Consider the following 26,162-nt stretch of genomic DNA (forward strand, 5'->3'; position numbering starts at 1 on the left):
GCTCCCTTTTTGTTTTGCTCCACCAGGAAGTAATTATCAAACACGACATCCCTGTCAGGAACAAAATTCCTGTAACTATAGGAATAATCAGTTTCAGGGAACGGGAACGTGATTGCTTTGATTCTTTGGTGGAGCAAGTACATAAATGCAACTCAGATATGCCACCACAGAGGTTAACATTTCCGTCAAGAGATATAGCACTCGAATTGCTGAAGACTCCTTTTATTGGTACTTCACCCTCAAAATGATTAAAAGATAGATTTAAATTCTGCAAAAAGGGAAAGTTTTCCAGATATTTTGGAATCCGGCCAGACAAATTGTTCTGCGAAAGATCAAGATTCTCAATGCCTCTCAAAGAACTCAATGATGAAGGGATATTCCCCTGAAAGAAATTACCGTTCATGACGAGTTGTTCCAACCTAATGCAACTTCCTATACTGCTTGGAATTTGACCAGACAATTTACTTTATTTCTTTAAATTCACAACGCTTTTTAGATTTTTTTCTATAAGGAAAAAGATATTCTCACAAAAGTAAGTGCAAAATTTCACACAAAACGGTGCATTTAAATAAACTAAAATTGCAAAAATACTCAAAATATATAAGATTGATTATTTACACCCTCTTTGTTTATCTTGGGTGAACTATTTCTGGAAAATGGGCAGACCCTAGTTTGGTTCAAAATTTGAAATAACAAAAGATATATTGGTGGAAAACCAGCGACATATTTTCTAATGGTTAACCTAAATGGGAATTATATCGATTTGTACTGTCAATATAACAAACAACTAACTAAATTATTTAGAAGTCATGAATAAAAATGTATAGAACAAGAAGTATATTGCTATTCGATGCAAGATATAATCTAATGTTGGAATATTAAACCATAATAAAATAATATAACTACAAATGTGCAGTATTATTCACTAGAAAGATTTAATTTAGATATTAAACAGTTAGTGCAACTATATCTATCTCATGCTCATTAATTTAGAGTTTGAGAACTCATAATAAAAGAGAATAGAAATTTAAACATAGATCCTATCCTATTAAGTAGAATCAGAAAAGAAGTTTATAGAAATAATTTTTCACGGAAGCAATGAAATATTAATCCGGTTGATGGATATATTGGTGAACACATAATAGAATATTATAATAGATTTTTATCTATCAAGCGAAGGGAAGAATATAATTGGAATAACAAAAGAATTAGAAGTAAATAGTAATATGCTAATAGGATATAGAGGATTAATATTAATTATCATATTTGTGTATATATATATATATTTTAAATGATTTAGGGACTCTGTACTTGATGCTGAAATTGGACCCGGCTGGCACCGGGACAGTGAAACTAGTACTTTTTTATTGTTCTAATAATATTAATTATCCTTTTTACGGAATAATATAATACAGCTTTTCCTTTCAACAGTATTAGAAAAGAAAAAAAAAGTAGGAGAAGAAAGTTAAGTCTGATGGATGGAGGTTCAGATTACTGTTAAATGACTTAGGAAAGGCTTAAAGCACCACAGGAATCAACGTTTCACAAAGATTTTTTCCCTTTCTGAAATATTCGGTGCAGTCTCCCCCAGATTTTGCTAGTGCAACCAAGAGACGTCATGCCGTTATCAATTATAAACTGTAAATGACATGTTGTTTTTACAAGACATATTATGCGTCGATACATACCTATGAATGGGTTCAAGAAATTCAGCAGGTTGCGAAACAATAAGATTCATTCAATCGGCGTAGATATCTAACTGACTGAAATTAAATAAATGATGATGATAAGAAATTTGAAATCAACAAATCTCGGCACATCTATTCTGCAATTTGGCCGTACTTCAAATAATCTTGCGATAAAAATTTCATAAAAAATCTCAGAAAGAGGACAGAACAACCAAGGCATCAGCGAAAGCAATCGAGGCACGCTCAAGCCACAAATTAGAGGAATTTTAAATATCAAAACCAGCTCAGAATAATAAGAAGTAAAATGAATCTATGAAAGGCTCAGATTTTTGGATGAGTGAAGGGAAAATGAGAAGATGAAATGCAGAAAGTCAAGAAATGAATAAACCAATATTAATAATCTTGGACCCACAGCTCTAATTTGGATTAAGCATCCATCTACCTATGTGGATAATATTTTTGCTAATTTTTCAGCCATGCAGGCTGCAGCAGGATGATGTTCGTCCTGTTTTATTTGATAGAAGGAATTTTCCCTTGGAAGAAAATGATGAGTCGTTTCAACGTCATGCAACTGCCTAGACTGCATGGAATTTCACCAGGCAATGACAATTTATTCTCAGATATATCTAACGCCCCCACATTTGTTTAGTCACCCAAATTTGAAGGCGTCCGTTTTGAGACTGATCAAAACTTTTTCCAAAAATTCGGGATTCAGGTCGATCAGGCCGGTTATGTTTTGAAAAACTTGTAAATTTTCAGCAATCAAACTTCGAAACTTTGCAAATAGGTCAAAATATAAAAAATACTTGATATATTATTGAATACTCATTTTGCTTTATGGAGAACTATTCATTTCTTCGTTGTTGATTTCGAATATATTAAGCTCTTATTTGGTATTAAAGTATTGTGGCCTGTTGATGCAGAAATCCGGATGAGTTGGTCAGATCTCAGATCCCTGCATCATCATTAAATTTGTTTGGTGGGAAGTTGATGATTAGTTAGCACCATGAGCAGATTTTCTATGAGCAGACAATCCATGAGCAGACAATCTATGAGCAGACAATCTATGAGCAGATAACCCGTGAGCAGACGATCCATGAGCAGACGATCCATGAGCAGATAACCCATGAGCAGACGATCCATGAGCAGATAATCCATGAGCAGACAACTCATGAGCAGACGATCCATGAGCAGATAACCTGTGAACCTGTGAACACAACCAACAGTCAGGAGGTGCCGGAAGTTTTTCCGGCGAGAACCCTCCGACGCTCAAGTCAGCGATTCGGGTCTTGGGAAAAAACCCATACCACAATTCATATGGCTTAATTATGATTGCTTTAAACAAAAAGCTTTTAAGTAAATTTAAAGGAAAAGAATTCAACATAATCAATCTTAAAGAAATCACAGGCAAAAGAGAAATTTCTCAGTGGTATAGAGAGAGAGAGAGAGAGAGAGAGAGAGAGCTCCCAGAATCCCCCCATTTTCTTTCCTTTTCTAGGGTTTTTATAGAAAACTATAGCGGTTTTCATCCACTAAGAATATGGTCCCTAATATTTCGGAGAAAATGTTTTGACTGAATCGCGCTTTCTGGTAACTTCCTGGTCGAGGTGACCAATAACATCCTGGTCGAGGTGATGTGCTCGAGGTCACCACATATTATTCTGGTCGAGGTGACCAATAATATCCTGGTCGAGGTGACCAATAATATCCTAATCGAGATAATGTGCTTGAGGTCACCATATATTATTCTGGTCGAGGTGACCAATAATATCCTGGTCGAGGTGATCTGTTCGAGGTGACCACATATTATTCTGGTCGTTTTCACTTTGGAGGAGAGCACGATAATGTATGAGCAAACACCTTTATCTTGGTCACCCTATTTCATTCCCTAAACACCAGTCCCCCAGTTTCTAGTGTTGAGAGTGAAACGAATCAAGACTGGAAACTTTGGTAGTTTACTCACCTTCGCTTGGTTGAGCAGATTCTCGTATGCTTGGCTTCCTGTCTCGCCATAAAACAAGCTTTGAGACTTTGGAGCCTTTGCACGCCTTAGAAACTTTTTAGAACCTTGGTACTCTGCTCACATTCACTTGTCGAGCAGATCCTGGCATGCTTGGCTTCCTGTCTCGCCATAAAAATAGGCTTTGAGACTTTGGAGCCTTTGCACGCCTTAGAAACTTTTTAAAACTTTTTAAAACTTTGGTGGTCTATTCACCTTCGCTTGGTTGAGCAGATCCTGGCATGCTTGGCTTCCTGTCTCGCCATAAAACAGGCTTTGAGACTTTGGAGCCTTTGCACGCCTTAGAAACTTTTTGGAACTTTGGTGGTCTGCTCACCTTCGCTTGGTCGAGCAGATCCTGGCACGCTTGGCTTCTGGTCTCGCCATAAGATAGGCTTTGAGACTTGGTGAGCCTTTGCATGCCTTAGGAATTTTTACAACGCTTGGGAGTCTGCTCGCCTTCGCTTGGTCGAGCAGATCCTGGCACGCTTGGCTTCTGGTCTCGCCATAAACAGGCTTTGAGACTTGGTGAGCCTTTGCATGCCTTAGCAATTTTTGAATGCTTGGGAGTCTGCTCGCCTTCGCTTGGTCGAGCAGATCCTGGCACGCTTGGCTTCTGGTCTCGCCATAAGACAGGCTTTGAGACTTGGTGAGCCTTTGCATGCCTTAGGAATTTTTGAATGCTTGGGAGTCTGCTCGCCTTCGCTTGGTCGAGCAGATCCTGGCACGCTTGGCTTCTGGTCTCGCCATAAGACAGGCTTTGAGACTTGGTGAGCCTTTGCATGCCGTAGGAATTTTTGAATGCTTGGGAGTCTGCTCGCCTTCGCTTCGTCGAGCAGATCCTGGTACGCTTGGCTTCTGGTCTCGCCATAAGACAAGCTTTGAGACTTGGTAAGCCTTTGCATGCCTTATTAGTAAACTTTGATCGGCTTCTCAACGCTAGCCTAGCTCTCATTTCTTAAATCATTCTCATATTAAGTAACTTTCAAGAAATCAAGTTAACTAAGTTATGCCGTCAGCCCTAATATGAGCACAATCAATTTAATGAATATAAGGCATCCTCATCTCACATAGCAGGATTTAGAGAAATAATTAAATTTTCATGAAAAAATTGCTTGTAAATAAAAATTTAACATCTGACCTGTTATGAGTTCTACAAACGTGTGCCTTCAATGTGCTCTCATTTAAGGTTTTTGCTTCCTTGTTTATGCAAGCTCATCCATTTATGCACTGTAACATTCTGATTTGCTTCGACTAGATGAAAATTGATAGAGACAAAAAATTGGCTTCTCATACCGGTCCCCACAGACGGCGCCAAATGTTGATGCGGAAATCCGGATGAGTTGGTCAGATCTCAGATCCCTGCATCATCATTAAATTTGTTTGGTGGGAAGCTGATGATTAGTTAGCACCATGAGCAGATTTTCTATGAGTAGACAATCCATGAGCAGACAATCTATGAGCAGATAACCCGTGAGCAGACGATTCATGAGCAGATAACCCATGAGCAGACGATCCATGAGCAGATAATCCATGAGCAGACAACTCATGAGCAGACGATCCATGAGCAGATAGCCTGTGAACCTGTGAACACAACCAACAGTCAGGAGGTGCCGGAAGTTTTTCCGGCGAGAACCCTCCGACGCTCAAGTCAGCGATTCGGGTCTTGGGAAAAAACCCATACCACAATTCATATGGCTTAATTATGATTGCTTTAAACAAAAAGCTTTTAAGTAAATTTAAAGGAAAAGAATTCAACATAATCAATCTTAAAGAAATCACAGGCAAAAGAGAAATTTTTCAGTGGTATAGAGAGAGAGAGAGAGAGAGAGAGAGAGAGCTCCCAGAATCCCCCCATTTTCTTTCCTTTTCTAGGGTTTTTATAGAAAACTATAGCGGTTTTCATCCACTAAGAATATGGTCCCTAATATTTCAGAGAAAATGTTTTGACTGAATCGCGCTTTCTGGTAACTTCCTGGTCGAGGTGATGTGCTCGAGGTCACCACATATTATTCTGGTCGAGGTGACCAATAATATCCTGGTCGAGGTGACCAATAATATCCTAATCGAGATAATGTGCTCGAGGTCACCATATATTATTCTGGTCGAGGTGACCAATAATATCCTGGTCAAGGTGATCTACTCGAGGTGACCACATATTATTCTGGTCGAGGTGACCAATAATATCCTGGTCGAGGTGATCTGTTCGAGGTCACCACATATTATTCTGGTCGAGGTGACCAATAAAATCCTGGTCGAGGTGATGTGCTCGAGGTCACCACATATTATTCTGGTCGAGGTGACCAATAATATCCTGGTCGAGGTGATCTGCTCAACCATTTGCTCGTTTTCACTTCGGAGGAGAGCACGATAATGTATGAGCAAACACCTTTATCTTGGTCACCCTATTTCATTCCCTAAACATGGCCTAAAAGCTATAGTTCGTATGGAAAGAAATTTGTAATTAGGAAATAAAAATTGATAGAGTGTGATAAATATAATTTCAGAATAAAAAATAAACTTAACTTCAAAATTACAATAGTAATTATAAAGTATTTACTAAATACATTAGTATTGCAGTAACTGCCCTACCACAATAACAAAGAGGGGGCTAATACTACAAATTGTTCCATTAAAAGTCTCCCAAAAAGGAAGAAGTGACTTAAAAAATTAAAAGAATGCAGGAGCTGAAGTTAGCAATTTTGTAAATTGCAATGGCAATTGTGGCCTAGTAAAATCCCTCAATGAGTCACAGCACTAGCAATTTCGTAATATACATTAGTGGTAATTTTGTAAAATTGAAGTTGTGATAGTTTTGCAAATAAAAGTAAAAACTTTTGCCTAAATTCGGCTGGCTAAAAGCCAGCTTAGCCCACACTCTCCTTCGCCACCGGTTGACGAGCTCTTCCTTCAATTTTTGAACTTGAAGTGATGCCCCATCGATGTCCAGAATTTTTAAAGTCTGAATGATGACGGAGTTACAAACAATCAAATATGATCCTAATGATTCTTTTTATACAGTCACTTGTACGTTGATGTGTTTAATTGATGTTTATTTAAGCAGAAATTGAAGTTTGATCCTGTTTAATTAGATGAGAACACACATTCATGAGTAAATACTTAAAATTAAATTAATCAAAATAGTATAAATACAGGAGAAAATCGATCATATGCGTGCAGACACCACAATCGAATTATATGTATCACCGCCGCACATAAATCTTATTCCAATGATATATGATTAATTAATTAATTTTTTTAATAACAATTAAATTGTAATGTCAATTGTCCACATAAGATTTTTTTTTTTGATGAAAGTTAGTAATTTTTTTTCCATCTTTTTAAATAATAGTTGTTAATACAAATCAAAAAGATATTAGGACTTGAGATCAGGGTCTGCTTGAGTTAGAATTTTTTTATTAGAAAAGCTATTAGCCAGCGATGCAAAATAAAGAAGCAACACAAGATAAAGAGTAAAATGAGAGAGCATCTATTATAGAAAGATTTTACTCATTCCAAGTGTGTACCAAACAAAGAAATGAACTCTTATTTTCTAGTTATATAATTATTACATAAAATTAATAAAAACATTAATTTCATACTGCATGTGTATTTCAAAGAAAAAAGAAAAAAGATTGAAGCATATTTTTGTATTCCTACTGCTAATATATCATTGATAATTGTAAAAATTGTTGACATGTGAAAAATTATTACAAATAATTATTATGAAAACATCTTGTATTATAGTTGTGTTACATTATTGTTTATATATATACTATAAACATTTTCATCAAAAAGTATATGGATAGAAATTATTACATATATGTATATATAATAATAGTTTAGATCAAATTAATAGGATGAGGTCCTATTAATATATATATCTATATATAAACAATAATTTACAATAACAATGATATTGTATATCATTATTGTGAATATCCATTTCCTTGTGATATAGTGGGGGTTATAGAAAAGTCAAGAGTTGCTAGTAGAAGATAATGGGGAGAGTACAATATATATATTATGAACATTCACATTTATTTTAATAAATTCATAACATTTTTTTTCCTTAAATAACAGGGTGTATGTATATATATATTGACATAAAAATTGCGTGACGTGTGGTTTAGCGTTTCTTGGTTGTTCAGTGTTAGTTTTATGTAGCAATAAAAATTGCATGACATAAAAAAGGCTGTTTTAACCAACTAAAAACCAAAAGCTAAAACCCAAAACCCCCCTCTTTTTCGTTTTCCAGGGACTTCACCTTGATAGCCGAAAAGCAACTAGAAATCCTCCGCGGGTACGAGCTGCGGCTCATGAACGTTTGAACTTGAATTAACTGGCCTTTAGTTGATAATTCGCGAAAGTGTCGGTTTCCACTAGAAGTTTCAACTTTAGAAGGCAACGAATTGATAGAGTGGGAGAATTGGGCGCGTTATCAGCTCATGTCTGTTGGCTCTGACTTGCTGGGAAAGTTCTCCTATCTTCAGGTACTCAGTCTATCGAAAAATGAATAGATTCTATTGCTTAGACAGTGTTAATGTTAATATTATCTTTTTTAACTTATTTTACATTTTGTGATCTTTTTGTAGTATATAGTTTTTGCCAAAATGTTGCTCATCAAGACAAAAGATTTGCTGTTTGATGCAACTGCGTTGCCTGTGAATGGGATTAGAACCATTTCATGGTGGCTCACAAGACTCCTACTTATGCATCAAAGGATTTTAGATGAGCGGTCGTCTTCTTTGTATGATCTATTGAAAGTTTTTATGGCTGAGACTTTACAACATTTTGGCACTTTGGAAAATGTAACTACTTATTGGGGCAACCAGTTGCATGATATCGATCCTTCAGAGATTGTTTCAACAGTTCATTTGGAAGCAGGACTGTTAGAACACATTTACAGGAGAGTTGATTCTTGCAGGTGAGTTATCCTGGGAAAGTTTTATATTCGGTGGTCTTATTTCTGGCTACATTAGAAAAGTTTTCTCTTGGAAACATGTTATTTCCAACATGGAACTTGCCTGTAGAACTCTCTCAGTCGTTGCAGATGATTTTGTGCATTGTGTGTAAGGGAGGTGCAAGAATGAAGTTTTATGTTTGGACTTCATCAAAATCTCCCATTTTTTAATGTAAATTGTTTCAATCATCGAACATTAGTTTGAGTTGTTAGCACTGGAATTTGCATTAACTGATTACTAACTTCCATCATTACCATTACTATAGGACTTCTTCCATAGTTTCTGCTGATTTCTAAAATGCTTTACGGTATCAGGAAACATTTTGAATCAGCTGAAGTGGCAGGTGGTCTCCAGCTTTCGGTTACTGGGGTTCTTGGTTTCCGTACCATCCACCAGGTAAAGATCGAATGTGCATCATTCATAAAGTTGTCGGGATCTTTCTTCTCAGCTTTGAGATTGCCCCTGCATATAGGTAGAGCCAAAGGCACAAATGGTACTTGTTGCAAACACAAGCTCATCCAACACTTCTGATGCCTGCCCTTCAATAAGCCAAGTCATTCATACACATGATTCTACTATTGGTGATGCCTCTGATGTTTTTGTGACCCCAAAATTATTGGGGAATAGTCATGAATCTGAAACTGGAGTCCAATGCATTCATGCTGGTGGCTCAGCAGCCCATTTAAAGGCAATCCAACAGGCAGTGATCTTGTCGAAGTGCCTTCTAATAGAAAAGAGCTCACAGCTAGATGAAATGCAAAGTAAGTTGTTTTATGGTTGGGCGGTGCGTAGTCGTCTTGCTATTTAATTTTTAAATCATTCTCAGTAATAATTCCTTTAGTAGATTGATGATAAGAGATTGCATTACAGATGATAACTGAGCACAATTTTTGTAGTTGTATCCCTGTACATCCATCTTAATATCCTCATTATATTCACATGCCTTTTACGGGTGTTATTTCTGGATGCCGAATGCTTTGTTCCACTTCTGGATACCAAATGCTTTGTTCCACAAAGCTGAGCTGGTTGCAAAGCTAGCTGATGAGGTCAACATGTGTCTTAAGTAATTTGAGGATGAACACTGTGTTCCTGAAAGTCTTACTCTAATGATACTTAAAGAACCAAAAATGATTTGTTTTTTTTTTTTTTTTCCTCTTTATGACTTCTCTAGTTGGGGAATGTATTAGATATTCACCTAATCAGTAGGCCTTGAAGGGATCCCATGTTAGCCCCTTGATGTTGGTCTGTAACTAAGTAAATACTTGACCTTGAAAAAGCTTTTGGATCTGTTGATTTGGTCATTTGCTGATTTATAGCTTGTTTTCTGATTCAGGATGGGATATGGCTCCATACATAGAGGCAATTGATTCACAGCAGTCGTCATGCTTCATTGTAAGTATATATACAATACAGTGTCAGTTTTTCTTGATGTTAAATTTCATATCTTGAAGTGGTACTTCTGATTCTCACATGATTTTTCCATCTTTCAGCTAAAGTTTTTCTGTGATCTCTTACGTATTAGATGGGAGTCCACCCGTAGTCGCACAAAAGGGCGTGCTTCAGAGATGATGGACAAACTGGTATGATCTGTGAGCCTTTTCTTCTTAAATATTTTGTTACCTAAACATTTTCATTCAAATCGACAAGAGTTGCTTATCCGTCTATAGAAGATTCCAAGCTTTCTGCAGCTAGTACTTTATTGGACCCAAAAGCTTTTTTGCTTTTTCTAAGCTGCTAATCAAGACTAGATTTCTCTCCCTTATATCGCTAGATATCCCATTAATCGTTCGATTTAATTGTCCATAGAGATTATGTACTTGCATCTCTGCTTTTCACTTCACAAGTGATTTCATGTACTATCTTGTATTCTGGTTCAAGATTTCTGATGGTTGCTTACCATCATATTTTGCTTTGTTTCAGGTTGAGGGCATTTCTAATTCTTCTCCCGGTGTGACTGAAAGGATTCCCTTTTGTTATGTGATTTATGTTCCAACTATTCCTGCCCTGCGAAAGTAAAACTATTTCTTCTGCATCTTTGAATGATTGTGACTTAATTTTCTTGTCATTTTGCCAACTATCATTATGCTGTCATTGTTTCATATCTTAGTTGACATATGTTGACTTGGTTAGAGTTTAATTGCTCTGTTTATTCTCTTCATAATCTGTCTATTTCGATTTTTCTTGATTTTAGGGAATTTGCTGAACTTTTAGTAAGCTGTGGCTTGATTGGAGAGGCTATTAAAATTTTTGAGGATCTGGAGTTGTGGGATAATCTAATTTACTGCAACTGGTATGGTGTCATAGATAACCATTAGCCTAATCTCTCTCTCTCTCTCTCTTGTGTTGCTAATGGGAGTTGGTTTTGTGTATGATGTAAAAAACAGCCTATTGGGGAAGAAAGCAGCAGCTGTTGAACTAATAAAAGCAAGGCTGTCTGAAAAGCCTAATGACCCTAGATTATGGTTTGTTGATGAGCCTTTTCTATGATCCATTTTATAGTTACTTCTCATTTCAGTTAAATCCATTGTTGATGTCACTTATTGCAATCTGGGGATAATTGTTTATTGGATGTGAGGATATTGTCAAAAGAAAATGAAACATTTTAATTTTATCTTTTACTTGCTGTAGCCAATTTAAAAGCTCACTGTGCGTTCTTACTGATTGCTTTTGGTCTTGCATTTGAGTCAATGGATTTTATACTCATATTCTGACATTTATTGTTAGTCTTCTGATGGTTCAGCATATTATCTAAAAGAGAAGTTTTTGCCGAAGAAAATTTGCATCCTAAACTAGAAAATGAGAGGCCGCGGGGGGGGAGCAACAGGAGACTGTTTTCCACTTATCCTCTTCCCTGCCTGTATTTTAGATGATTCTGATGCACCAGGTGCCGTGAAATGGTTGAGAAATACATACCATCAAGTGAATTCTGAAAATCATATCCTTTTTGAAAATATTTGGTGCTAGACATTTGAATATGTGGCCACAATTTAAACAATAAAGATTTTCTGCATTGATTTCTTATAATGGATATATGCATGTAAGTAAAATATGATATCTTTTGATTATTGGCCCATTTGTTCAGAAAGAAGGAAAAAAAAATACATGGTTGAAAGACAACTGTTACTTGACCTTATTTAGGTCTCTTCACTGCCATTTGTTTCTTATAACTTATGGTGATAATGTAGCCAGAATGATGAGTTGAATTGTGGGTTGCTGACTTGTGATACATTTTGTAGGTGTTCATTAGGTGATGTTACAAATAATGATGCCTGCTATGAAAAAGCTTTGGAAGTTTCGAATGATAAGTCAGCTCGAGCTAAGGTGATATTTGTTGCACAGAGAAAATGTAGTTCACATTATGCTTGTACCGTGATCATTTTTTAGTTAACATATCTTTATGTGAATCAGAGGTCTCTAGCTCGTAGTGCTTACAATAGAGGGGGGTACGAGACCTCTAAAATCCTTTGGTATGTTGCTTTAATGCTTTACTTCTCTTTCTGCCACACAGTAATTTGCTGCATTCACAACTGATATGGCTGAATGACAATTTACCCTTGGTTTTGTCTCAGGGAGGCTGCCATGGCCTTGAGTTCTTTGTATCCGGATGGCTGGTTTGCTCTTGGTGCTGCTGCATTGAAGGTATCATATTTTTGTATTAGTATGTGTTTAGTGTGGAGAGATTTCTTATTCTTTTGCCCCAAGTTTCTGAAACTCTCGGCTGAAATATAAAGACAGGCTCGGGATGTTGAAAAGGCTCTGGATGGGTTTACTCGGGCTGTTCAACTTGATCCAGACAATGGGGAAGCTTGGAACAATATTGCTTGCTTGTATGCTCTTTTCTTTGTCATCATGTCATTCCATCCTCTTGCTCTGTATTCTTTAATATGGTGTCAGTCACTTTCATCTTCTATCTGCAAGAGTATGCTTCCCATATTTGGTTTACTTTGTTTTGACTTTCTTGTTGCAGTTGTTCTATATAAATTTTATATGGTTCCATATTCCCTTGATGAGTGAATTTAGTCGCTGCAAATGCTAAGAGCTAGATAGTACTGTTATAATTAGGAATCGGGAAAATATTAGCCAGCTCTTTTGAGGATTATCCATAGCATATGCCTCCGTCGTTTTCAAAGCAATTGAAGTTCTCCTTTTCGTCTTATATAAAAGAAAAAAGCACAAATTGCTTCCCTCACATCTCTCTACAGTCTCTTTTCTCTCTGTTTAATTTTTTCTTGTGCTTATTATTTGTCTTTTAATGCGTCTTTTCTTCTTATTTTATACTGTACTAGAACTTGTGCAGTCTCAATTTCATCTTGTCTGTGACTTACTGTATTTTTCGCAATTGTGGAACTTTATTTAGCACCATAATTATTAGTTAGCGAGACATTAATTGGTTAATACCACTTGTGAAAAGATACGAAGAGCTACTTATTCTCTCTTCTAGTACATTTAAAAAATTCATGACAAAATATCTGGGATGGTAAAATTCTCGTCAATTATAACAATGGAAGTCTTGAGATTTATGTAATCTTGCAGGCATATGATCAAGAAGAAGAGCAAAGAGGCTTTTATAGCATTCAAGGAGGCCCTATAGTTCAAGTTCTGTCTTTTTTCCCCCTGATCACTACATTTTTATTTTCTGTCATGCACAATGCAGTCGGAGACTATCTAATCACAAGAACACTGTCATACATAATTTGTTGCTGCTAGGAACAGTTGGCAATTGTGGGAAAACTACAGCCATGTTGCTTTGGATGTGGGCAATATTGGTCAGGTAACCGCGGTTGTGCGCTTAATTTCGATCATTTATCTCTGAAATCTGATCAAATTGGCATTTTCTTCGCCACCCTCTGATGGTTTTGATTGCTTCATGTATGTTGTCATCTTTGTCAACTAATGAAAGCTGCAGAGATTTTGTCATCTTTTCATTTAAAAGAATTTGATAGTTTATAGCCCATTGTCATTTTTGCATATGTATGTTATTGTTCTTTTGACCTTTTTGTACCTCAGCTTCATCCTTTTATGCAAGCAATTCATTGTCAAGAAGTATCTGGATAACAATTTTTTCCCATGAATATTTTTACACTCATCAAGGTCCTTGAACAGTCATGGTTAATGGATTGCAGATTCTCAAATTTATAATTATTTTTTTAGGTTCATTGTCCTTTGATATATGCAACTTGATGCATGACTTTCTAACGATTAACTCCCTGCCTTCACCATGGTCGTATAAATATTTTGACAAGTGGGGATTTTATGATTACTGTGTGCTAGGAATTTTTTTGGTTGGAAAGAAATGGGAGGATTTTTCAAGAAGCTAGGGAAGGAAGACACCAAATTATTCTTGGTGGATAAAGCCTGCTGTCACTTTGGGCATCAATTTCTAATGAATGCAATAATGTTCCTTTCTTTGCTATTCATTAAAATTGAGTTGTTCTTCTTGGATGGCCTTCTTTTTACTTCTCATCATTTTGCCAGCTTGTTGATTGTCATTTTTGCTTGTTGGCGGTCTTTTCCTGCAGTGTTAATAATATTTAATTATAATATTAGACATCAGTGTCCTCAACATGATCTCTCTCCCAAATTTTTACTCTTTTATTCATTATACTTTTAGCAGTTTCTTTATTTTTGTTGTATTTTATTTTTGCAGGCTCTAGAGGCTGTGCAGATGGTGTTGAACATGACTAATAATAAAAGAATTGATACTGAATTATTAGAAAGAATAGTGCTAGATCTGGAAGGAAGGACTTCAATTATAGAATCTGAGTCTTGCAGGACTACGCATAACCTTAACAGAACTAATAACACTTGTGCAAAAGATTTACCTGTAGAATCTGTCCATGTATCATCACCTGAGGAGTCAATCATGGGAAGATCACGAGAAAATGAGCACTTGATGGAGTTTCTTGGGAAAATTCTTCAGCAGTTTGCACATGTTTCCATGATCATCTTTTTTCCGTCTTTTAATGCTGAGCTAAGGGACATTCTCTCTCTTTCACACATATCCACAACACACGTACATATTTCTCATATTTCTATGCGTATATATTATCATTTCTGATCTTGCTTAGTTATATGATAATTGTCTTTGGGCATATGATTCATATTTGCTGGGCATCCTATGGTCTGTGGGTCAATAATAATCCATAGTATCTGAATTTCTAGACAAAATTGGTCATTTTTGCAAATCATTTGGACGTATCTATGCAGCAGTTTACTATTTTAGTGCTTGCAGGAATTGGTATGCTTAAATTTTGGGCTCAAATTGTGTGAAAATAATCAAAGTGATATATGCAAATTAATTCAAGCCACATGAGGAAAGAATATCCTTTCTTCTTTTTTTTTTTTAAAGCTTATGTTACATGTTTCTTCGTATGGCATAGGTAGTTCGAAGTGAGAGTAGTGCAGATATGTGGGGATTATATGCAAGGTGGCTTAAAAGTAAAGGAGATCTTACAATGTGCTCTGAAGCCCTTTTAAAGCAAGTCAGATCATATCAGGTTTCTCCATAAATCTCATCATCTTATAATAAGTTAGCATTATTGTTGATGCTGAAATCTGCTCGCCCTTGGACCGACCAAATTCTGTCACCAACGTTTGTGTTATCGACTGTCACTCGAACCACTGGGGTTGGAATCGCCCTTCCCTCTCTCACTAGACCTGCGTTCAGCAAAAACGGATCAGAGACGCCGGTGGTTTTGCCGGCGTAAACCCTCCGATGCCTAAGTTAGCACAAGGTGTTTACGGGAAAACAGTGTAATATGGATTTAAGAAATTTGTAAGGAAATGGCCTGGTTGCAATTTGGCAGCGTTTCCCCTCTCCCAGTTTTCCTGTCACTGTCTTCTTCGATGTCTTTCTCTTTTATAGCCGCCCTTTGTCCCACGTTTTTCGTTTGCCCCTTATCCCTCCCTTTTCGGGTGGTGGTAGCCCCTCATGGGACTCTAACTGTTAGATTATGGGCAACGTGGATCTCGCGTGTCCTTCAACCGTTCTGGGAGAAGCGCAACTATCGTGATTTTGTGAGATCGTGTTCCCGCTTTCCTGGAGATGAGTATCGGCTCGGCGTATACTTCTGGTCGGTGTGTTTTCCTGGTCGCATTGTTTAACCCCGTGTTCTGCTCGTACCATATAGCTGAAACGGTCCGTGCCGGGGCGGAACCAATAGCATGGCCGACCTGATGCCTTTATGCACTCAACACCAGTCCCCCAGTTTCTGGTCTGGCGAGTGAAATGAGTTAAGAGTAGAAACTGATGGTCAAATCTCACCAGCCCAAGGAGTTTCTCATCTGATCCTCTTTTTATTGAAACGGGCCTGACCTGATGTACCATTTCTCTACTGAGGAGACTCCGACCTGAGCATGGGCCTAAGTGAGCCTGTCCATAGCATTTCTGGGCTTACTTCTAACCTGGCCTCTTGTAACGGTTGGTGACGTGGCATCTCCAGACTCTTCGTATTTGAAATTTGAAACGACGGGCTATCCGTCCTCGATATATGGGGGGGTGAGCTGGAATATCCCATCACTTAAATGCTTCCATTTCCCCCTTTTCATTCCAAATCCCTAGACTGGAGTCATCATCATCTTGCTATTCGTTTCTCCGCCGTCAACCAAATTTTCTCTGAACTTTGCTCACACTTCCAGCGTCCGGAGTATCCATTTGCCGGGTGTTTTCTCTGTCACGGCAGCGCTATCAGTATCAGTCTATTCCAGGTATAGTCTTTAACCTCTTCCTCTGGTTGTTGTTGATTGGGTTCTGTGTTGCCTTCTTTGTGTCCATATACTCGAGTTTTATCTGTTTTCTTTTGGGGATTCCGGTATGTCAAATCGGAAGAGGAAGTTAATTGTTGATGAGGGTGATGAAGAGTCGGGGGACTCAGACCTCAATGTGCCAATACCCACTGATTACTTAGGTCCCTCCAGTAGTATAGGTCCTTCCCATGGCAGGGATACCCTTGAATACCCACGCCCTTTGGTTATCTCTCCTTCCCCCAAATTAGAGCTTGTAGGGAATAGAGGTGGACCTGCGTCGGGCTCTGGTGAGAATCACGGTTCTGGTGGGGTTGGGGTCCCTGAAAGAGTTAGTGATGGTGAGGGGAGCAGTTCCGGACCGAGCCGACCTGATCAGAAAAGGAACCTAGGCCATAGGGTGGAGGCTGATTCCTACCCTATTGATTTCATGGCTTGTGCCACCACCCCCACCGATCTATTTAAACTTAGGAATCTCTACAACATCCCCAACGAGATTCTTCTTGTAGTCCCTGGGAAGGATGACGTTCCTAGTCGGCCTCCGCGGGGGTATGTGACGATGCACCTAGAGAGTTTTAAACTAGGAGCTCAGCTGCCCCTTCAGCGTTATTTTGCCAAGATATTGGGAGGTATGCACCTGGCCCCAGGTCAGCTACACCCGAACGGGTGGAGGGTTCTATCGGCTATGTTTGTGTTATGGGAGAGGTGCGGGTTGGAGGAGCCTTCCCTTGTTGAAGTAAAGCATTTGTATCAGCTGCGGAGCAGCCCAAGGGAGGCGGGCTGGTACTACTTCATGTCTAGTTTTGCGAAGAGAAAGCCAATCACCGGTTTCCCCTCCTCGTGCAAGAATTGGAAGAACAAATTCTTCTTTGCTGGGGGAAAATGGTGTTCAGCACTTCGTTCGTTGGGTGGTGATCTTTACCTACCAACGCAGTTTGTCACCCCAGGTCGTTCATTTTTTGCCTGTATTCTTTTTCGAATTGCCACTTATTGGGTTCTTTAACCTTGTTTGTTATTTCAGAGTCATGGGGTTTGGTCGGGGGGCTTGAAGATCGACCCTTGCTCCAGGTGAAAACGGCTCTATTGAACGCGTCTACCTGCCAAGACCTCCTGTCACCAACAAGTTTGGTCGGCTCGGGCTTAGTGGACATAGCTGCCGGGATGGATAACAAGATCCTCAGCGCGATGAGCAGGAAGCGTGGTCGGGGCCCGAGTAGCTCCAGCAACCCTCCTCCTCCTCCGAAGAAACCCAGCGTCGGTCCTTCCAAGGCGCTTGTTCCTGCTCTGCCCCCTCCTCCACCTCGTAAGAGTAGTGGGGAGAAAACCTCCGACAAGAATTCTGAGGTCAGCTTGCAGTCTGGGGACCGATCTTCTCCTCTTCCATCTCAGGATCAAGGTGAGTACCTGAGCCCATATTAGAAGGATTATAAAAAGTCGGTTGGGCCCAAGATGGTAAAGGACATCGAGAGCATGAGCCTCTCCGAGTTGGCCGCTTCTATTCAGAGAGTCTCCTTCAGGCTGGCCACAATGGTCTCGTGCTACAAGATCGGGTCCGCGCGTCATGAGAAGAAGCTCCAGGCTGATAACCAAGAGTTGAAAAAGAAGGTTGAATCTGCTGACCGCTCCAAGGAGAAACTGGCCGAGCTGAACAAACAGCTTTCGGAGCTTGAGGAGAAAGTTGCTGTTGCTGAGTCCACTTCCTCCCAGCTTGAGGGCGAGTTGGGTGACCTGAGATCTGATCTTCAGGCTACTCAAATTGAAAGGGATACTCTGAGGGCTGCCCTTGAGGGGGAAATCAAATCCTTGGGTGAGCAGCTGGCTGAGGAGAAAGGCAAAACCGCTGATGTGGACGATCGGCTGGATGCCGAGTATGACTCTGGGGTTGCCTTCTCCTATAAGTGCATCATGTCTGTGCTTAAGGAAGAATATCTCGAGCTGGACATGAGCAAGCTGGAGGCTGGAGTGGAGAGGTACATGGCTGGGGTCGGCCAGGGAGATGAGGAGCAAGGTGAGCAGAATCAGGTGGAGGCTCCTTTAGATGAGGTGCAGGAGGGGGGAGCTGGGGGACGTGCTTTTGAAATGGGACAAGGATCCATGCCGCCTCCTCCCAGTATTGTTGATCCTCCGCCTCCTGGGACAACTGATCCTTCACCTGCTGAAGCCGTTGACCCTCCTAATCCTTAGGTCTATTTTTGTATAGACTTTAGATTTTCATTAGTTTTGTAACCAACTGAACATTAATAAATTTTTTAGATGCTCTTTATTGGCTCCCTTGTCTAATGTCTACTCATAGACTGTTTCTACAAAATGATTGCACAACTTATCTGATCTTGCCTGCTAGTTCCTTAGTGGACCGAGTAGGTGTAGGTATTTACTTGCCTTAGTAAATTTCTCGTAGAATTAGTTGCTGGTCTTTCGTTGACTGAGCAGAAATAGGCACTTTGTTGCCTTAGTAGAATTTTCGAAGCTTTAGCTGCTGGTCTTCGCTGACCGAGCAGAAGTAGGCACTTGCCCTAGGAGAGTGTTCGTAGCTTTAGCTGCTGGTCCTTCGTTGACCGAGCAGAAGTAGGCACTGATTTGTTGGCTCCCTTGTCTAATGTCTACTCATAGACTGTTTCTGCAAAATGATTGCACAACTTATCTGATCTTGCCTGCTGGTTCCTTAGTGGACCGAGTAGGTGTAGGTATTTACTTGCCTTAGTAAATTTCTCGTAGAATTAGCTGCTGGTCTTTGTTGACCGAGCAGAGGTAGGCACTGATTTGCCTTAGTGAACTTTCGAGAATTTAGCTGCTGGTCTTTGTTGATCGAGCAGAAGTAGGCACTGATTTGCCTTAGTGAACTTTCGAGAATTTAGCTGCTGGTCTTTGTTGACCGAGCAGAGGTAGGCACTGATTTGCCTTAGTGAACTTTCGAGAATTTAGCTGCTGGTCTTTGTTGACCGAGCAGAGGTAGGCACTGATTTGCCTTAGTGAACTTTCGAGAATTTAGCTGCTGGTCTTTGTTGACCGAGCAGAGGTAGGCACTGATTTGCCTTAGTGAACTTTCGAGAATTTAGCTGCTGGTCTTCGTCGACCGAGCAGAAGTAACACTTGTCTTAGTGAAATTTTTATTGATTTTGCTAGCAGGGGGATTTCATGCTGAATTCATCTTTATTGAAATTTGAATGTATTACAAAAACATAGAATATATGCATGTACGACAGGCCATCAGGCATTGTAACAGAAATAACTTGCCAGAGTGAGGATTTAATAGAGCATTTTGCTTACTGGAAATACTTCTTCAGGTGTTCGGCGTTCCATGACCTCTTCACGTCTCGTCCGTCTTGGCACGCTAATTTATATGCTCCTGGTCCAGTGGCTCGTATCACTCGGTATGGGCCTTCCCACTTTGGGCCAAGAGCGCCATGGTTAGGATTCCTGGTGTTCTGGTTTACCTTCCTAAGTACCCAATCTCCTGCTCCGGATCCTTGCTCACTACATGATCCGTCAACCATTACCAGCCATATCCCTTTTGAACCCTCTTGCTCCGCCGGTTGTTCCTCTTGGACCTCTTCCCCTGGTTCAACACGGTCCACCATGAAATCTACCAGGGCTTGGGCCTTGATTGCTCCTCGGGGCCTGTAGGACAGGTCAAATTCGCTCAGCTCCACGGACCATTTTACTAATCGACCAGACGCATCTGGTTTTTGAAGCACTTGCCGAAGTGGCTGGTCAGTCATCACAACGATCTGGTGGGCTTGGAAGTATGGTCGGAGTTTGCGTGCTGCCGTTATCAAAGCCAGTGCCCACTTCTCCATTAGCGGATATCTGGTTTCTGCGTCCGCCAGGGCCTTGCTTGTGTAGTATACCGGGTGTTGCTTCCCTTCTTCTTCCCTGACTAAGACCGAGCTGGTAGCCTGCTTAGAGATTGCCAAGTACAAGAGCAGCTGATCACCCTCTCTCGGAGTTGACAGTAACGGGGCGCGGGCTAGGTATTCCTTCAGCTGTCCAAATGCCCCCTCGCATTCCGGTGTCCATTCCATCTTCTTCCCTTTCTTTATGACTTGAAAGAAAGGGTGGCACTTATCAGTGGCTCGCGAAATGAATCGGTTTAATGCTGCCAATTTCCCCGTGAGGCTCTGCACCTCCTTAACTGTTCGTGGGGACCTCATTTCTATTACCGCCCGTATTTTTTCTGGGTTGGCTTCAATTCCCCGATGGCTCACCAGGTACCCCAAAAATTTGCCCGAGCCGACCCCAAATGCACATTTCTCCGGGTTCAGCTTCATTTCGTACCTCCTCAGCAATTCGAAAGTCTCCTCCAGGTGCTTCACATGATCTCTCGGTTCCCTCGACTTGGTGATCATATCGTCCACATATACTTCCATTGTGTGACCGATCAATGGTTTGAAGACCTTGTTCACTAACCTTTGATAGGTAGCTCCTGCATTTTTCAGGCCAAAAGGCATCACCCTGTAACAAAACAGACCCATGTTAGTTATAAAGGTGGTGCTTTCCTCATCCTGCTCGTTCATGGGTATCTGGTTGTATCCGGAGAAGGCATCCATGAAACTGAGCAGGCTATGACCCGCGGTTGAGTCCACCAGCTGATCTATTTTTTGTAGGGGAAAGCTGTCCTTCGGGCATGCTTTATTGAGGTCCGTGAAGTCTACACACATTCTCCATTTCCCATTGGCCTTCTTTACCAGTACCACATTGGAAATCCACTCCGGGTACTTGGCTTCCCTTATAAATCCTGCTTTCAGCAGCTTTTCCACCTCGGCATTTATGGTCTCATACCTTTTATGGTTAAAGCACCTCCTTTTCTGCCTCACCGGCCTTGCCCCTTTCTTAACCGCCAGCTTGTGACAAGCTATCCTGCGGTCAATACCCGGCATATCCTCATGAGACCAGGCAAATATGTCTGCATGGGACTGTAGACACTTCACCAGCTCTGTCTTTATTTCCCTACCCAATTCTGATCCGACCTTAACAACTCTGCTAGGGTCACTCCTGCTTACAACAACTTCCTCCAGCTTCTCAACTGGTTCCTGACGACCATTTTTTGAATCCCCTCGGTTATCTAGAGAGGTAACTTGCAGAGTTTCCTTGGCCGCTGTAGCATAGCAGCTCCTGGCCATTCTCTGGTCGCCCTTTACTACACCTACAACTCCATTTATTCTGTACTTCAGCGCCAGATAATGTGTTGACATTACACATTGGCTTATCCTCATGAACGGTCTCCCCAATATCATCTGGTAAGGACTTCTTTCCTCTACCACTACAAAGTCCAGCATCATCGTTCTTTCAAATGGCTTTGTCCCTACAGTAATCGGGAGTTCAATGACCCCCATGGGAGTTAACCGTCCCCCTCCAAATCCCTTCAAGGATGTATTCGTTCGCTCCAGTTTTAAGTCTGAAATCCCCATATCATCTAAGGCCGACTTAAACAAAATGTCTACTGAGCTACCCGTATCTACCAGTATTCGCCGCAATTCTGTACTGGCCACCAATGCTTTAATCACCAGCGCATCCTCGTGAGGGTATAAAATGCCTTCTTCTTCGTCCTCTGTCCACATAATAGGAACTTGCCGCACTTTTGCCCTCTTGGCTGCTGGCAAATTGAAAAGCACTTCTTTGCTAGTCAGGGCGTATCTCCCATAGTTCTTCCGTGCCCTGTTTGAATCCCCGGCCAATGTTGGCCTTCCTGCTATAACTTGGATAGTCGGCTGTTCTCGTTCCAAACCCCTTTCAACTCCTTCATCGTGTGCATATTGCGACTGACTGACGGGGGACACTCCATCTACGTACTCGTCCAAGTACTGGTTCCTCACCAAATCCTCCACCTGAATCCTTAGGTCACGGCATTGGCTGATAGTATGACCGTGAGTATTGTGGAATTTGCAGAACCTGCTCTTATCACGCCGGTGAGCGGGTTTCGTTATAGGGGCTGGAGTATACAGCAGTCCTCGTCCCTCGATCCTTTCATATAGTTCCTCAATGGAGATTTTTAATGGAGTATATCGTCTGTATGCCGCGCTCTGGTCAACCAACTGAACTTCTCGGCTATCACGGATGTCTCTTTGGGCTGGTATAGCCGGTAACTGCTCTGGTCGGCCAGACCTGTAATTGGTCGCGTTTACCTCTCTGGGAGTGCGGTGGTAAGGGTGGGCAGTCACCTGCCTGAATTCTCGCTGCCGCTCTAGGATCGGGGGGCGCGGAGGTTGAGCCCGGCTGTGTTGGAACTGTTGTGCTCTCTGAGCTATGGGGTAAGGGCGAGACCGAGCTGATATTCCGCCCATCCCCGAAGATTCTCCAGTTCGCTTTCCCGACCCGCTCCCTTTCGGGGCTCTCCGTTCTCTTCGCCTCAGCTCTTCCAGCTGTTCACTTTTAATTCTTGCTGATTTTTCCTCTTCGATTTCTATATCTCGTTTCGCCTACTCATACCCCGACGAGTAATTCTGTACGAGGGGGCTTCTTAAGTTATACCACAATCGGCCGATTCTTACACCTTCTTTTAATCCCTTCAACGCCTGCGGGTGATTAAAAGCTCCCAAATCCAGCACAGCTCGGTGATATCGTTTTACGAAATCGCGAAGGGATTCATGCTCCTCCTGCTTCATCCCCATCAGCTCCATCATGTCATCCTCTGGGGCCACCGCCCCTCGGAACTGCTCGGCCAACTCCTGCCACATCTGCTCATACCCCTTTATTCCTCCTCGGGGAAGCTTGCGGTACCATTCTCGGGCTCGTCCCTCTAGTGTCAACGGGAACACCCTGCACCTCTGAGCTGGTGTCAACCCCTGCACACCCGTCATGTCGTTGAAACGCTCAATGTGCACCAACGGGTCACTTTGCCCGGAGTATTTGAGGTCGGGGAAGCGGAAATCTCTTGGGATTATGGTACTCATGATCTCAGTTGATAACGGGGATTCTTCATCTAGCATTATCCTCCAGCTCGGGGGCTTCCTCTTGCCCTGCATCTCCTCTATCACCTGCGCCAATCTGCGCACCTCCCCCTCCAATTCTACAGCACGACCAGGATCACGTGCAGCTATCTGATCACGCTCCTGCTCAACGTTCTGCAACCGTTGTCTGAGCTCTCCCTCATCAACACTGGCCCCTCGGCCATTTATTTCCAGTACTCGTCCGAGGCGAGGTTGGTCTCTCCCTTCATCCACGTATTCCCCTGGGACCCGACCAGTACTTCGGTGGGGATGCACTCCGTTAGGTTGGTCTGCGGGCGGAGGGATTTCCCCGACCCTACGCCCCCGGAGGCTGGGTTATGCTCCAATTCCATCTCTTCCCACGGGGGTTTCACAATCCCTTCTCCGCTCGTCCCTCAGCTCAAACAATACGGCCGCGAGGGTCTCCATTTGTTTCTCCATCCGCTCCAGTCTATCTTGCATCATCCTCTCTCGGGCTTCATTTGCAATCTCCCGGAGAGTAATTGTCTCCACCGTTTCATTGTCCTCCCTTAAAGTATCCTTTCTTGACGCATCCATATCCAATTGCTCGTTGCTTCTCCGGTACTTACTAATTTGGTGGTAGCTTTTTATTCAGCTCCCCACAGACGGCGCCAAAATGTTGATGCTGAAATCTGCTCGCCCTTGGACCGACCAGATTCTGTCACCAACGTTTGTGTTATCGACTGTCACTCGAACCACTGGGGTTGGAATCGCCCTTCCCTCTCTCACTAGACCTGCGTTCAGCAAAAACGGATCAGAGACGCCGGTGGTTTTGCCGGCGTAAACCCTCCGATGCCTAAGTAGGCACAAGGTGTTTACGGGAAAACAGTGTAATATGGATTTAAGAAATTTGTAAGGAAATGGCCTGGTTGCAATTTGGCAGTGTTTCCCCTCTCCCAGTTTTCCTGTCACTGTCTTCTTCGATGTCTTTCTCTTTTATAGCCGCCCTTTGTCCCACGTTTTTCGTTTGCCCCTTATCCCTCCTTTTTCGGGTGGTGGTAGCCCCTCATGGGACTCTAACTGTTAGATTGTGGGCAACGTGGATCTCGCGTGTCCTTCAACCGTTCTGGGAGAAGCGCAACTATCGTGATTTTGTGAGATCGTGTTCCCGCTTTCCTGGGGATGAGTATCGGCTCGGCGTATACTTCTGGTCGGTGTGTTTTCCTGGTCGCATTGTTTAACCCCGTGTTCTGCTCGTACCATATAGCTGAAACGGTCCGTGCCGGGGCGGAACCAATAGCATGGCCGACCTGATGCCTTTATGCACTCAACAATTATGTTTTACTTTGATGTTGATGGAATTTGTTAATGCTAATCAAATTTTGTTAATCTCTCTCTCTTAAAAAGAAGGCAAAGAAAAAGCTTTGTGATTTCATTTTTGTTTTCTAAATTTGTTATCTAAAGGAATGACAAGTTGACAACTCAGCCTCTCTCTCTCTCTCTCTCTGTGTCTGTGTCAGGGATCTGATTTGTGGAAAGATAGAGATCGGTTTAAAAGGTTTTCATATGCATCCTTGGAACTTTGTAAGGTTTACATGGAAATTTCTTCCTCTTCTGGTAGCCGTCGAGAACTCTTTGCTGCTGAGATGCACCTGAAGAACGTACTTAAACAAGTAAAACACCTTATAATTTGATATTTAAGACACTTACAGTTGGTTTAGAGATTGCATTTTCTGTTTCTGTTTTTGACTGGTTCAGGGTAAAACTTTTTCTCACTGTGTTAGAGTGCATTTCTGTTATTATATAGTTTCATAGAAGAGAATGTGCTTTTTGGAATCTCAGGCTGAAGGATTTTCTGACATGGAAGAGTTCAGGGATCTTCAAGCTTGCCTTGATGAAGTGAAGACGAAACTCCAATCTGGTCCCGTGGCTACCTAAGTATCAGGAATGTGCTATTTTTAAAATTTAGTAACAAGGTTAAATCTTCAACTTAAAATTATTTTAGTTCGTACTGTAGTGGAGACCTTAACCATGACTGAATATCTTGTATTATTGTACCACCTTTTCTGTAACAAAACAGTCTAGTTTTAGTATTTTTATTATTTTTGTATTTTCGGTGCTGTAACTAATCTCATTTGACAATGTAAATATATGGCTTCAAGTTATTTAAATGTAAAATCAAGTGTTGTTTTCAACCTCTGTTCTTTTATGTATAGCTTACATGCCGTGATTTCATTAACCTCAATTTAAGGACAGTTTCATATCTTTTTTCTTTCTGCTTTTCTTTTATCATTTAAGAACAAATATGAATATATTTCAGAAAGCATTTAAACAAAGCAACCGAACGTCGCTGGTTTCTATTATTACATCGACAGCAATAAAACAAAGAAGCAACTGAAAGTTATCTTCATATGAGAATGAAAGCTTTTTAGCAGCATAAACCTTTCACTATTCAATTCCAAACATGTTCCTCAACATGATAACAAATTCGTAGACCTTTTCTGGGTCTGGAAGGATCCTGGCAACAGTTTCTCTTCGCATGCACTTGTTCATCCAAGCGGAGAATTTGGGGCACTCATTCGCATCCTTAAATCACCCAAATTTCTCAACCGCGTAAAACCAACAAATTTCTGAACCCCCAAATTTGGGACATCAACGAATCCAAAGCTATCCCCGCCAAAGAAATCCTTCTCCCCTAAAGCTCCCTCTAGTTGCTTCAATATCTCTATAAATTCATTCTTTGCCGTCTCCTGTGTTTTAAAAAATCTATTGTAATGGATATATTGTGAATTTATCTAATTGCTTGTTATAATGCTTCTATTGCGGTGTTATTCGAGTTGTCATTTTCAGTTTTATTTTATTTGTTCTTTAAACATAGTTA

At 41.0% G+C, this 26,162-nt stretch overlaps 2 pseudogenes; one reads left to right on the plus strand and one right to left on the minus strand.

Annotated features, from left to right (window-relative positions):
- The window catches only part of LOC102631352 (uncharacterized), a 112,919-nt pseudogene extending 87,462 nt beyond the window's left edge, over positions 1 to 25,457 (plus strand).
- Positions 1 to 26,162, minus strand: part of LOC127901787 (probable glutathione S-transferase parC) — a 162,200-nt pseudogene that overhangs the window by 6,949 nt on the left and 129,089 nt on the right.

This window comes from Citrus sinensis, chromosome 4 (assembly GCF_022201045.2).
Source record: "Citrus sinensis cultivar Valencia sweet orange chromosome 4, DVS_A1.0, whole genome shotgun sequence".
In the NCBI taxonomy this organism is placed as follows: Eukaryota; Viridiplantae; Streptophyta; class Magnoliopsida; order Sapindales; family Rutaceae; genus Citrus; species Citrus sinensis.